Source organism: Idiotropiscis lumnitzeri, chromosome 3, assembly GCF_059441095.1.
Source record: "Idiotropiscis lumnitzeri isolate Australia: NSW breed Sydney's pygmy pipehorse chromosome 3, RoL_Ilum_1.0, whole genome shotgun sequence".
NCBI classification, from domain to species: Eukaryota; Metazoa; Chordata; class Actinopteri; order Syngnathiformes; family Syngnathidae; genus Idiotropiscis; species Idiotropiscis lumnitzeri.
Genome location: NC_142393.1, coordinates 27,001,176 through 27,013,545, shown reverse-complemented (window position 1 = coordinate 27,013,545; position 12,370 = coordinate 27,001,176). Strand labels below are relative to the sequence as shown.

Sequence of the window (12,370 nt, the reverse complement as noted above, 5' to 3'; positions counted from 1 at the left end):
TTAATCATTGTACTTCAAAATGCTGACTTAGCATTGATATTCATATATATATGTATATATATATATATATATATATATATATATATATATATATTTATATATATATATATGGTTTGTGCGTGCGTGCGTGTGTGCATGTATTTTTGTGTAGGCACTTTTTTAACGTCATTGACTTGGCTGGCACCGGCGTCTGTAGGTGGCTAGGTAGAAGGTGACACGACACAGCAGCATAATGTCGAACCTTGCAAGCTCATGCACATTTTCCTCACCAACATTTCAACTGCACTCGAGCTCTGATTCACATCGAGACTCAAGCCAGGCTTAAAGATCAATGTTCCAATGTTCCGACACGCAGCAGATGGTGCTCGATCCAGTGATTTACTGCCGCATTGCCAGAGGTGCACTTCTCTTTGGCAGCCCTTCTCTTGCTGAATAACTGAGAATCCTTGACATCGTGTCACAAGTGTGAAAAGAGTCCTGTTCGGTCAAGGCTGCGTGCTTTTTAATTGTTAAGGCATTGGCGTTCATTGGCTGTGGTTCACTAAAGAAGAAGGAATGAGGAGTGTGTTGGTGTAAGCCGATTGGAAAATAAGTGTTTGATGGCTGATAAAAACTGAATTGTTAAAAATGATGAGAAAAGATGATATTGAACTTGTTTCTTTGTTTGATGCTGCCAAATGAAAAACTTAACGTTTGGTTAGAACAAATAGAGCATTGGGTAGTTCTGTTTCTCAGTTTGTGAAGCCTTTTGCAAAAATTCATATATATTTTTTTACGGATTGATTGTGTGGACATTTGGTTGGGTTTCGCCTGCGAGCTCAAAATTAATTACTATATTTTAACATTTGTTAGCTGTGTTGTGTCATTGTTCAGCTTTGGGAACGGATCTAATTACTTCTCTGATTGCCAGTCAATTAAGTAGCCATTAGCTTATGGTAGAATACTCAGTTGGGATGGAAAACACACAGTTGAAAACCACTGACACAGTGAATGATTATGCTGAAAATAATACAAATTATTATCATTAAAATGTCTCTTAAAGGACAGTTTTGTTTTAAATGTGCTTGATGATTGACAGTGAACTTTTATGACCCGTGTTGAATGGGTGGCATTCATTCGAATGGTTTGTGTGAACCATTTTTATGAAAATGCAGAATGAACTTTGATAATAAACTGATTAGAGCTGTTCTTATACTAATATATTTTATTCACAGTTTGAAAACAAATTGTTTTATTATGAACCTATCAAGATGTCTTGCTCGGGGGGTCAGCAACTCCGGTCCTCGAGGGCCAAGATCATTATCGTTGTTCTTCAGAACTTGTTGATGAATTGATCATTTGAATCAGGTGTGTGGGAGGAGTGAAACATTTAAATCACGCCGAATAGAAGCCTTCGAGGACCAGAGTTGCTCAGCCCCGGTCTAGCTACTGTAAATGATTTTGGGTGGTGTCAGTTACGATAAGCCTGTTAATTTTAAATGTACACCTTTGTCACAAAGAGAAGTTATAATTTCATTCTGGGGTAGAACTGTTGATCATGATAATCAAATCTCACTTTTCAGCCTGGGGCTAAACAAGATTTAGTGCGTGTCATTAATTAAAGGACAGCAGTATTTTGCTGTGTTGTATTTTGTGCAGAAACACTGCTGTGTTTCCAAAAAGCATTGATTGCCCTTGTCTTCTCTTTGCTCCGCTTCATTGATCCGCGATGCCGCGCTCAGATTCCGAGGCTACGGGAGGGCAGGTGATTACACACTCGGGTTTGGGACTGTGGGTGTAGCAGCATCCTGAAAGCACAGTCTGCCATTTTTCACAAAAATAGTGCCCAATTCCTTGCACACTGCATTAATTCAGTAGCAGCGGGCGTGTCGCACGCTAGAAATATATGCTCCACAGTGTCATATTTTAAGGGGAACTGAAACACTTTTGCTGAGACAGTAAATCACTGGATATCAACACCAGCGTGCTTGAGTTTGAATTTAATTCAGGGAGCAATTTGTGCATTAAAATGCATTGGGTTACCTTTCTGTCCTCATCCCTGTGCTGATATGCTTCAGAGGCCATTGCCTAATTTAGGATTTAATGAGTGCTTAATTGAAAACGCATCTCTGTCTACTGTACAGATGATATGAGTTAAATATTGCAACGCGGTAGGTCAGATCTCTCAGCTACAGATAACTCTCTTTATTCCTAAGGTACTGGCATTTTTGTTTCCAAACGTAACCACTCCTTTATGTATCAGAATAACTACAGTTGTCATCTTCAAAGCATATGAGCATCATGGTGGAAATTAAACAACCTATTAAAACCACAAGTATTTGTAATTAAATCCAGCATGTTGCGGCTCATGCAGTGTGAGAGACGGAAAGCCATTAATGCACTGAGACTGACATCATTATGCAGCAACAAGAGTCACTTTTAATGTGGCGCAAGTATATCTCATCATAAAGGGTGAGCCGTCTCCCTCAATTTGCGTTGGACCGGTGGCGCCGTGATTTTCCAAGTTTGGGCCTTGTGATGGATTTCTCTGACAATGTGAAGGTTGAACGACACCCACGAGTAGACACTGCTCGTCACTTGCGGCTTGTCTGTCGTTTGGCCTACATTACCGTTGACTGTGTTACGCAGAGCCAAGAGAGCGTCCCTCTCGCTCCTCCTGAGTGTACTTCTTTGGTCTCATGACAAGATGGAATCCTGTTTTCTATTTTGAAGACTTGCATCTCAGCGTGGGTTCTGTTCCCACTCAGTGCGCATCTGATTGTGGTAGTCTGTCTCAATGTGATCTGCGACTGACTGATGACCAGTTCAGAGTGCAGTCTGCCTTTTGCCCCAAGTCAGCTGGGACTTATAAGGTCCAGCACGCCGTGACCCTGAACAGGATAAGCGGTGTTGGAAATGGCATATCACGACACAAACAGCAACAGTGGTTCTTATGTTATCTTCGCTAGATCATAACCTGCGCCAAGGAGTTTGTTGAATAAAACAGCTTCTTTTTTAAATCCTTTTGGGAAAACTCTAGAGAAACAAAGGCAAGATTGACACTCATTGGGTATTGGGATTGGGTAAACGAGCACAGGTGGACACAATAAGCTAACGAGACAGACAAAGGAACTAGGACTATGAAACTAAATTCTAAGTCAATAAGCAAACTCAACAATGACAGAACATGACACGAACAACCGTATAGATACTTGGAAGAGATCATGTTGTGTGTCTTTTCTGACAACAAGACTACGGAAGCTTATGTAATTGATTATGTTGAGCAAGCCACTCTGAAAGAAAACACATAGGTACATAGATTATGCTCCATGGTATGATTCGCAAAATCTACCTTTTACAGTTACTTTTAGTGTACTTACCAAAGTATTTCCCTTTTCTATGCCATAATGGCATTTTTCATTCTTTAAGCTTTAAGCAGGTTTACTTTCTTCTGGCGCATCCTAACTATTTCTGGTGCTTTTGCTGTTTGCTCAAAGCATTAGAAGGACTGCCAGTATGGGCACCATTTTTGGGTCTTAAAGAAAGCGTTGAGGAATATATTGCAAACTGAAAATACTCGAACGATGCTTGAATTACCTACTTGTAGGAGATTAAAATTTTTGCAAGGCTACGGAAAACCACAAATTTGCCAATATGCAGTAATTTTTATTTGTGCACACAAACAGAGGAGGTAGCTGAAGAAAGTGTCACTACTGACCCGAGTTGATGAAAATGGCAAAAATCATCTACAGCATGTTCAAATATTCCATTTGTTGTGCCCTCATTTCTATAACATTCCAACATAAAATGGATTTTATAAAACGGTTTTGCTTTGGAGAGTGTCAATTGACAAGCACAATTTGAAAGCCATCCACCGCAATTGTGGGGGTGATTTTAAGTAATGATTCTGAAAGGGGCGGCACGGTGGTGACAGGTTAGCACGATGGCCTCACAGTGCAGAGGTCGTGCGTTCGATCCCGGCTCCGGCCTTCCTGTGTGGAGTTTGCATGTTCTCCCGTACCTGTGTGGGATTCCTTCGGGTACTCCACTTTCCTCCCACATTCCAAAAACATGCATGCCAGGTTGATTGGACTCTCTAAACTGCCCATAGGTATAAATGGGAAACAAAATACTTTTTGGCCTGATGTGGGATGCTCCCAAATTTCCAGAATGTAAAACAATCTCTTAAAATAGATTTTCTTGCAGGCCATCATCATAACAGCATGTAGGTGGTGAATAAAACAGTGGTGGGCGCAGCCTGTCAGCACGGGGGGAAGTGACAGACGCTATTCATGCTTTTCACAACTGCGATAAATGTGATTCATCAATGGCAGCCATGAAGAATGCACAGATGTTTTAAATGAACAAATATGTCAAACAATGTCATTTGATGCAGAGTAAACTCCAAAACTGATGAGTAGGGATAAAAAAAAAAATCTCAATGGGCAGGGAATGAAAAAACATATATGATATCATTGATGCTATGCTTGGGATAGTTTTGTGTGACATGGACAAAATATTTCTATCCTATTTTGGTTGATTGCTCTGGACCATTCTGGGTGTTTCTTTTGACGCCAATTTGGTGGTTCAAAGTAGACTAAACGCAGCGTTGGAAAACTATTGCTCGAACCCGAAAAGATAAATCTTCCCTGAAGTGTTATGTATTTTGTCTTATTTGGGCAATAGTGTCTCTGATGGCTCACCTGTTTTCTGAGTTTCTTCTCATGATTGTCCTAAGGTGAGTCCATGGGAATTGTGACATCATTTTCAATCGACAGAAAGTGGCAATTTTCTAAAACAAATATAATTCATTTTCAACCCCGAGTTGCATGCTGTATAAAAGCAGCATAATAAATGAGGTTATAGGCAAACATTATTTGTGCAGCCCTCCATCATATTTTAACATAACATTACGTAAAATTTTCTCTCTATTGTTTTCTTCGCCATGAAGTCATGATTCATATGAAACATAATAAAAACCAGAGAATCCTTTCTCAGATGTCAGAATATGTCATCTTAAAAAGAGTTACATTTTAAATATATGATGTACAGTGAGGGTTTAAATCAAATGGGAGCCATTTTGAGTCATTATTGATTTCAGCAAGTCATTATAAATTTGAATGATTACCCCTGTCCTGTAATGTTTGGGGGTGTCATATTTAACTCCTGTGTTGCAATGACTGCTACGCTACATGAACTTTTCATGCAACTGTATTCTACAAAATATACTGTGCAGAGCACGCAGAATCTTGGTGAAGCCATAATCAATTGAATGCATCAATCAAATATGTCTTTTGTCAAAATGGAGGCAGCTGTGGGTCAACTCAAATGCGACTAACCAGCTAATATTAGCACACAGTGTGCGTTTACTATAAGCGAGTGTTCTCATCTGGGGCAAAGGGCACTTTGCCTGAAAAGGTGGATATGATCCTTTTCCTCAACAAGAAATGTTTTTGAGTTCATATTGTTGCCTACATGCTGCTAAGATGTCCTGTTTTTTTTTCCAAATGTATACTCGTTTGCGCTCGTATAAATGCAAATGTATTTTCATGATTTATTTATTTTTTTTAAATAAATTACACTTTGTTGCCAAGTTCAGACCATTTCATTGAAAAATAAATGGTAAGCATTTAAGCCATGGGTGCCCAAACATTTTCTTCCAAGGGACTCCGACAGAGAAATAGGAGTGGGTAAGGACCATAATGTTTATTGTTCAATATATATACACACACTGTGTTGTAAAAAAATGAAAAACACAACAACTGGGTGATACAGGGTTGGCTATGTGTCCCTAAACGTCTTTTTGATGGAGATTTAAAAATTGTCTTTACTTTTTGTAGCATTTTTTTTTTACCCATAACGTTATTATTATTATCATGAAAACCTGATGTGCTCGGAAAAAAACAACCTTGGGCATATGTGGAATTTGTGCAAAAAAATACTCAAGAAAAGACTATTTACATCTCTGACTAAAAAAAAAAAGAAAAAAGGAAAAATGTGTTGACCAGTGTACCGATGATGTGCGATTGGTTGAGAAGAAAGTGAGAGATGAGAACAAACTTCTTTTTCTCTTGACCTTTGTTGCCATCCAGTGTAGAAAGTCAGTACTGTAGTACAATTCAGGGTCTTGTCAAATAGTCATTTTAGTCTATGCTACCGGGCCGCTAAAAAATGGATTGCCGTAGTTTGGAGGTCTTTAATTTTAGCCATGCAAACTTTTTGCAACATGCCCTTGACAATAATTGGAATTGAGATTCGTTTGGAAATGGATCAAAATGAGGAACCGGAACCAGAAACATTTCCAACAGTTGGTACCCTGTCTAATGTGCTGCACAAAAAAAGCGCACATTATGTGCATGACATGATGCTTTACTGTACTGTGTAATAACCAGTGGCAGGCCATGCATTTCACACCTAGGCCTGCAGTGAAGTCCTGCTTAGTCCGACTTGATTAAATAGCCCTCATAATACCGTCATTTATGACACCACAACTGGACAAACAATATACACACACGCACTTACGCATTACTGAGTGTTGGACGACCTCGGTTCATGAGAGCTTGCTTCTCCTGAAAGGTCCGTCTTGAAAATGGCCTTGCAAGTATATCTGCAATCAAATCCACACTCGCCCCACCGCCCCCCCCACCCCCCCTTCGGTCATTGTTGGGTAAAAAATCAAGAATATATTTTAGATTTTTTTAACTGTTGCCGGCCGGCGTCTTGTGTGGGTTTGTTGATGCCAAATAGCGCTGCCCTCTCACAAGTGAGTATTGAATCACAAGACGCGTTCGTCACCTTCAATGTGAGGCCTTCTAGAAGGAACTTACTGTCACCAACTCGTATAAAAAAACTATAAAACTTTTAGCATGAATATGATCAGGATTTCTTGATTTTTGGTTATGTTAGGCCATCAGTTATTTTTATGTGAACTTGAGAATGTATCTGCATTTAATTGGCAATGTACCGTTTTTCTTTATAATTATTCTCTAATCGTCGTCGAATGAATCATTTGCGCCCAAATAGAAAGGTGACTGATGTAGTCTCACAGTCTTGCTTGATGCAGTAGCTCTCTCTCTCTCTCTCTCTCTCTCTCTCTCTCTCTCTCTCTCTATATATATATATATATATATATATATATATATATATATATATATATATATATATATATATATATATATATGTGTGTGTGTGTGTGTAACAACTGCACTTACCAGTTTTCAAAAGGAAAGTTTTCATTTATATCTCAACAGTTCAGTTTGCAATTGTAGGAACTACAGTATTCCGATTATTGTTATTGTGATCACCTCGTTGTCGATATATCTGTACTTTATATACTCTAATAATGTTGCTCCGTGGTGAATGTCGAATGGACTTGGCAATGAAGCATACACGGACTAGTATTGGAAGTAGGAGTTAACATTCACACTAAGTTCTGCATCGTTTTAAGTGGATTGGGATAGTTCTATAATAAGAAGACTGCACTAAACCATGGAAATGTAAGCAGAATAAGAACTAGATGGGCTACTGCTCTCCACATAACCATCGCCACTGTACTATGTGTGCAAAAGTCAGACAACTGCTCTTTAAGGCTGTTTATCTCTTGTGTCAGTACTGTGTGTATCAGCGTGTTAAAGAGGTGTCATCAATTGCCGGTTTGTGCTGACTGTAAAAGACTCCCACAGTCAACAATCTGTCATGTTGGCAACTACTCTTATGCTCTTTAGCTCATGCACGACACTCTGGGAGACTGTACAGGCTAACAATACAATTAGTTGTTTGCTTAATATTCCTCAATTCCATGCCTTTGTTTTCAGTTTTTCATCTTAAATGTCTCTAAAGGTGCTGGAAGGTTCGATTAGGCTGCAAATCTCCAGCCTGCCTTTTGTTCATGACTTCGCACGAGTTATTTTCAGCAGCCATCGCAGAACCAATGTTTTTTTTTCATTGGTGCATATACCTGTTCATCTTTAAGTTTGTCTGTAAAATGTGTGTTTACAGAGGGCTCCTTCTTAAATGTGTTCGCCTGCCTGCCGGCTCTATGTTAAACCCCTGCATTGCAGCACTGCCGGTGGGATTTCAGCAGGCGCGTTCCTTTTTCCCCCCCCCCTCTGACCCATCATCGTCACAATAGAGAGATTAAATTTGGGCCACATCCCTCCCATTTGGAAAGCACCCACTCTCACACGTGCTCATTTCCCAGTGCGCATATGTTATGCTGCAGAGGATACACAGCATCCGACTCAACTCAACACGCCCCACTAGTCTTCTGTGGTCTCTCCTCTTTATAACCACAAATCCCTTTCCCTGCCTGAGTGGGAGAAACTGTCACGGAGAGCCACGTGTCGTGGAGACAGACGCAGACAGAACCGGAGAAAGAGAAAAAGACAACACAAGGTCCCGAGGGGCTCGAGTAATTCAAGTGCTGGCTCAGAAGCTGAACAGTAATCTTGGTGAAGAATGGAGAGGCCCTGTCATTTGGAGCATGGTGACTGCAAAGTTTCATTTAAGAAGCGTCACGCATTGGCAATATAAAAGTAAATGCAGGCAATCCAAATGTTTATTTTTCAGATGAAAGCGTTCCCTGACCCAATAAAAAGTTTATGAATTTGTTGCCTCACATGAACGATCAATATGGAAGGCATTTTACAGTGGCTATAACGAAAAGAATCCAGTCTGCAAAGGATTCTATTTTTAACCAGTTTTTTTCATGGGATATTTTTTTAGCTGCTGCCAGGACAGTAATTGGCCTGAAGTGATTGGAGGAGAGCAGGATCTTCAGGTAATGAAGTAAACAGATTTAGGACTAATGATACAAGGGCCTCTTTGTGCTATACCGTACCAGCATTTCGGTCAACCTTTGAATGAACCAAAAAGTCAATTATTCTAAATTCAGAAATAATTTTTGTGCCTCTGACTAATCACATTGTTTTTGCTAGGACAATAAACGTCAGCTGCATCAGTGAAATAGTTGGTAGGAACATTAGAAACACTGTACAGTAACGAAAACCATGACATTTGTGCCAAGCCAATCCATCGGTACCAGCAAACATAGAAACAAATAAAAACAACAAGCACAACTTTGACTTTTTTTTTCATGTTACACGACTGAGACGAGCGGTTTGACTCTGATGATTGATAAAATATTTTTTTGCAGTCTGGTACTTAATGTCTCACGGAGTGGTACCAATCCACACCTAGGTGGTTGTAGCAGTTGATTTTGGGTTGCCATGGCAATGACTGAGTTGTTCTCTCTAAAATCTGAAATGATGAGGTGTGTGCATAATGTAATCTAAGAAATGCTCTCAGGTGATCCAGTTCCATTTATCATCAATTGAACTACAAAGCACATAAGATTTTGGAGCTGATGTTGTGACGCATTATTAGAAAATTACATGATATCTTTTCATCCAGACACACTTTGATTATTAATCAACAAGGATTTTCTGCGCGGATGAATTGTTTTACACCTACTTGCCATGACCTTGCGCTTTAGATCAGCAGTGTTCATTTGGAGTGATTCACACAAGGACTAGTAATGGCTATCAAGAGCCTTCATTACATTTCATTTGGTTTCGCCAGTAAATTGCTCAGTCCTTTGGCATCACAAATAGGTAGGGGAACGATCCAATTATGTTAACCAAGCAATTCCATTTGACCTGATTGTATCTGAGAATCAGCAATTCAGAGCCTGTCGCCCCTGCCATGAAGCCAATTTACAATCTTCCAAGGCATGTTTTTTTGACCTTATATTTTTCTTCATCAGGTGATGTGAGAACTGCGGGCTAGATGAGTCTTTTTCATCTTGTAAAGGACGTTTATTAGCATACTAGTCTCCGTGACAAATAGAACAACTGTCATGATAATTATTTTTGTTCATGGCAGCCATTTATTAAAAAACTATATTGTTTGCAAATCCCTGTTTTTGGTTTGACATTTTGATTAAAAAAAACTCACTCGTCACTCATTCTCATCTTGTCAGTGTTGCAGTGGACTGCGGGTATTTCACATTCAGGAGCCCCACCTGTCTAAACTCTGTATGCTGATGTTATTAACACTAACCTCTCTTAAAAAGAATAAATATACTAAAACTGTGTTTATTATTTTTAAACATATTGATTTTAGCCTCAACAGGATCCCCTGAGGATCATCAGCTTATGTTTCTACAGACATTTTATCTATTCACAGACTATGACTAGTAATGACCACTATCAGAAAAGATGCCGCAATATCAAACGACAATGTCCCCGACTGCTTCTCTCTATCTCACTGATGCTCTATAAATAGATTGTTGTGTAGTTTTCCTTCCACAACCTCCGGTGATCACAGTGAAGTTATCATGCAGCTGCAATTCTTCCGGAAGCTCATTTGCCTCCATCTTACGTTGTTCTGTCTCTCATGCTAATAATGTCCATTTCCGATTTCCTTTTACAGTAGTTAGGTGTGTCTTCATGATGTTATAATTCATTTCACCTGATTTGGTCCGCCCCATCGTCTTTTTATCTGTGATAGCCACAGTATACACTGTAGGCCTAAACATACGTCAATGCTTTCCTGGAGTTGGTCATTTTCTTCATTTTTTTGGACCACAGCATTTGTACTTGTCTGTGATGCACTTCGGGATCAGACAAAGAAACACAACAGATGTAAGAGATGAACATTCTTCAGGCAGTTGATAGTTTTCAATAGTGCGAACTGATTCCTTGTCTTGGCATGCACAAATTGAACTTACTTATCTACCCCCTTGGATGTATTTCAAGTGAGAATTACAATGAAGCAATTAAGCTCAGTGAGTCATGAAATTGATGGCTTACCGACGCAAAAAATAGGGCCAAGGTTCTGCAGCGGAACAGTTGCGTTGGGCTCATCATAATACATTATTTCCCCTCCTGGAACCAAACAGTTACTAAGCAATCACGTTTAAGAACATTGTAGATAGCCTCTGAACACTTAACATTATGTTGTTGACATTTTAAAAGATATGGCACGTAATATAGTGCCCGGGTGAGCTATGGTGGAAAGAATATGAACAGAATTCATGCTCAATCAGTGAAAATCATGTATCAAACACACAGTACATATCAGTCCTCTGGTGTTGAAGTATCATTAATGTTAAAATTTTCTATGCATCATTTTGGGAATATTCTTCCAGGTAATCCTGAAGGTTGAGAGGATATAGTCAAAGCAAAACCAACAAACAAAAAAAAAAAATTAAATATAATAATAATAATCAATCTATCCATCCATGCCAATGAGAAGCATCTCAGTTAATCATCCTTCCATCCATTATCCAATCTGTTTCTCCTCACAAGGGTCGCGGGCATGCTGAAGCCTATTCCTGCTGTCATCGGGCAGTAGGCAGCATACACCCTGAAGTGGTCGCCAGTCAGTCGCAGGGCTCAAATCGACAAACAACCATCTGCACTCACGCTCAGACCTAGGGACAATTTGGAGTGCTCAATCAAGCTACTATGCACGTTTTTGGAATGTGGGAGGAAACCAGAGTACCCGGAGAAAACCCATGTCGGCACGGGGAGAACATGCAAAGTCCACACAGGAAGGCCAGCGCCAAACCCATGACCTATGGACTGTGAGGCGGACATAATAAACGGTCATCCGCTATTATGATGAAAATAATAATTGACGATGATGATGACAGCTCAAGATCCATAATTTACCATTTTGAGCCTAAAGACTTTTCCTTGATATATGGAAATAAAAGCAATAAAGTTTCAATTGAATTGAATGAGGTGAGCTATTTGCAAGGGAGTGGGGGCAGAACCCTGCTGCAAATAGTGATTTCTGTGACTAATTCAGGCTCCCTCAATAGTGACTGTAATTTCCGATATTTCAAAGGCTTCCAAACATCTTCAAACATTCAGATCCACTCGAGAATACTGTTGGCCTATATCAAACAGCTTGTGGATAAGCACTCACATGGAATGTACAGAATCTGTACGTACACGTCAACCGCTCTGATAATGATGAGGCAGATTTACTGTAGCATTGCAGTCTTCTGTAAAAAATGAATATTTTGATGCAGTGTAAAGCAAAAGAGTAACATTGATCGTGCGGATGCTACAAAGTCCTACCGATGTAGCAGTCGGAGGTTGAGTAAAATGGTTGGCACTGTAAAGCAGCGCACGCTGACCCAAAACCGCTGCGATCACGCAGTGACACCACAAACTTGCAGTTGTACAGTTACAGATTCAACTGATTTTGATGCCATGTTTAGTCCTAGTTTGGCCAAGCTAAAGTTCTGCAAGCCAAAGCAAGTGCAGCACACATGGATTCGCAGCGTGTCCATCACAAATCTAACTCTTGCTGTTTGATTTGCGATTGGATTTGTGAGTTGGGGGCTGAGCACTGAGTAGAACTACTTTGTGTGTGTATA

The 12,370-nt window shown here is 39.8% G+C and overlaps 1 protein-coding gene across 4 annotated transcripts in view; it reads left to right on the top strand.

The window, feature by feature from the left end:
• The window catches only part of LOC148340658 (synaptotagmin-2-like), an 80,282-nt gene that overhangs the window by 12,422 nt on the left and 55,490 nt on the right, over positions 1–12,370 (top strand). The gene's annotated exons all lie outside the window — the stretch shown is intronic.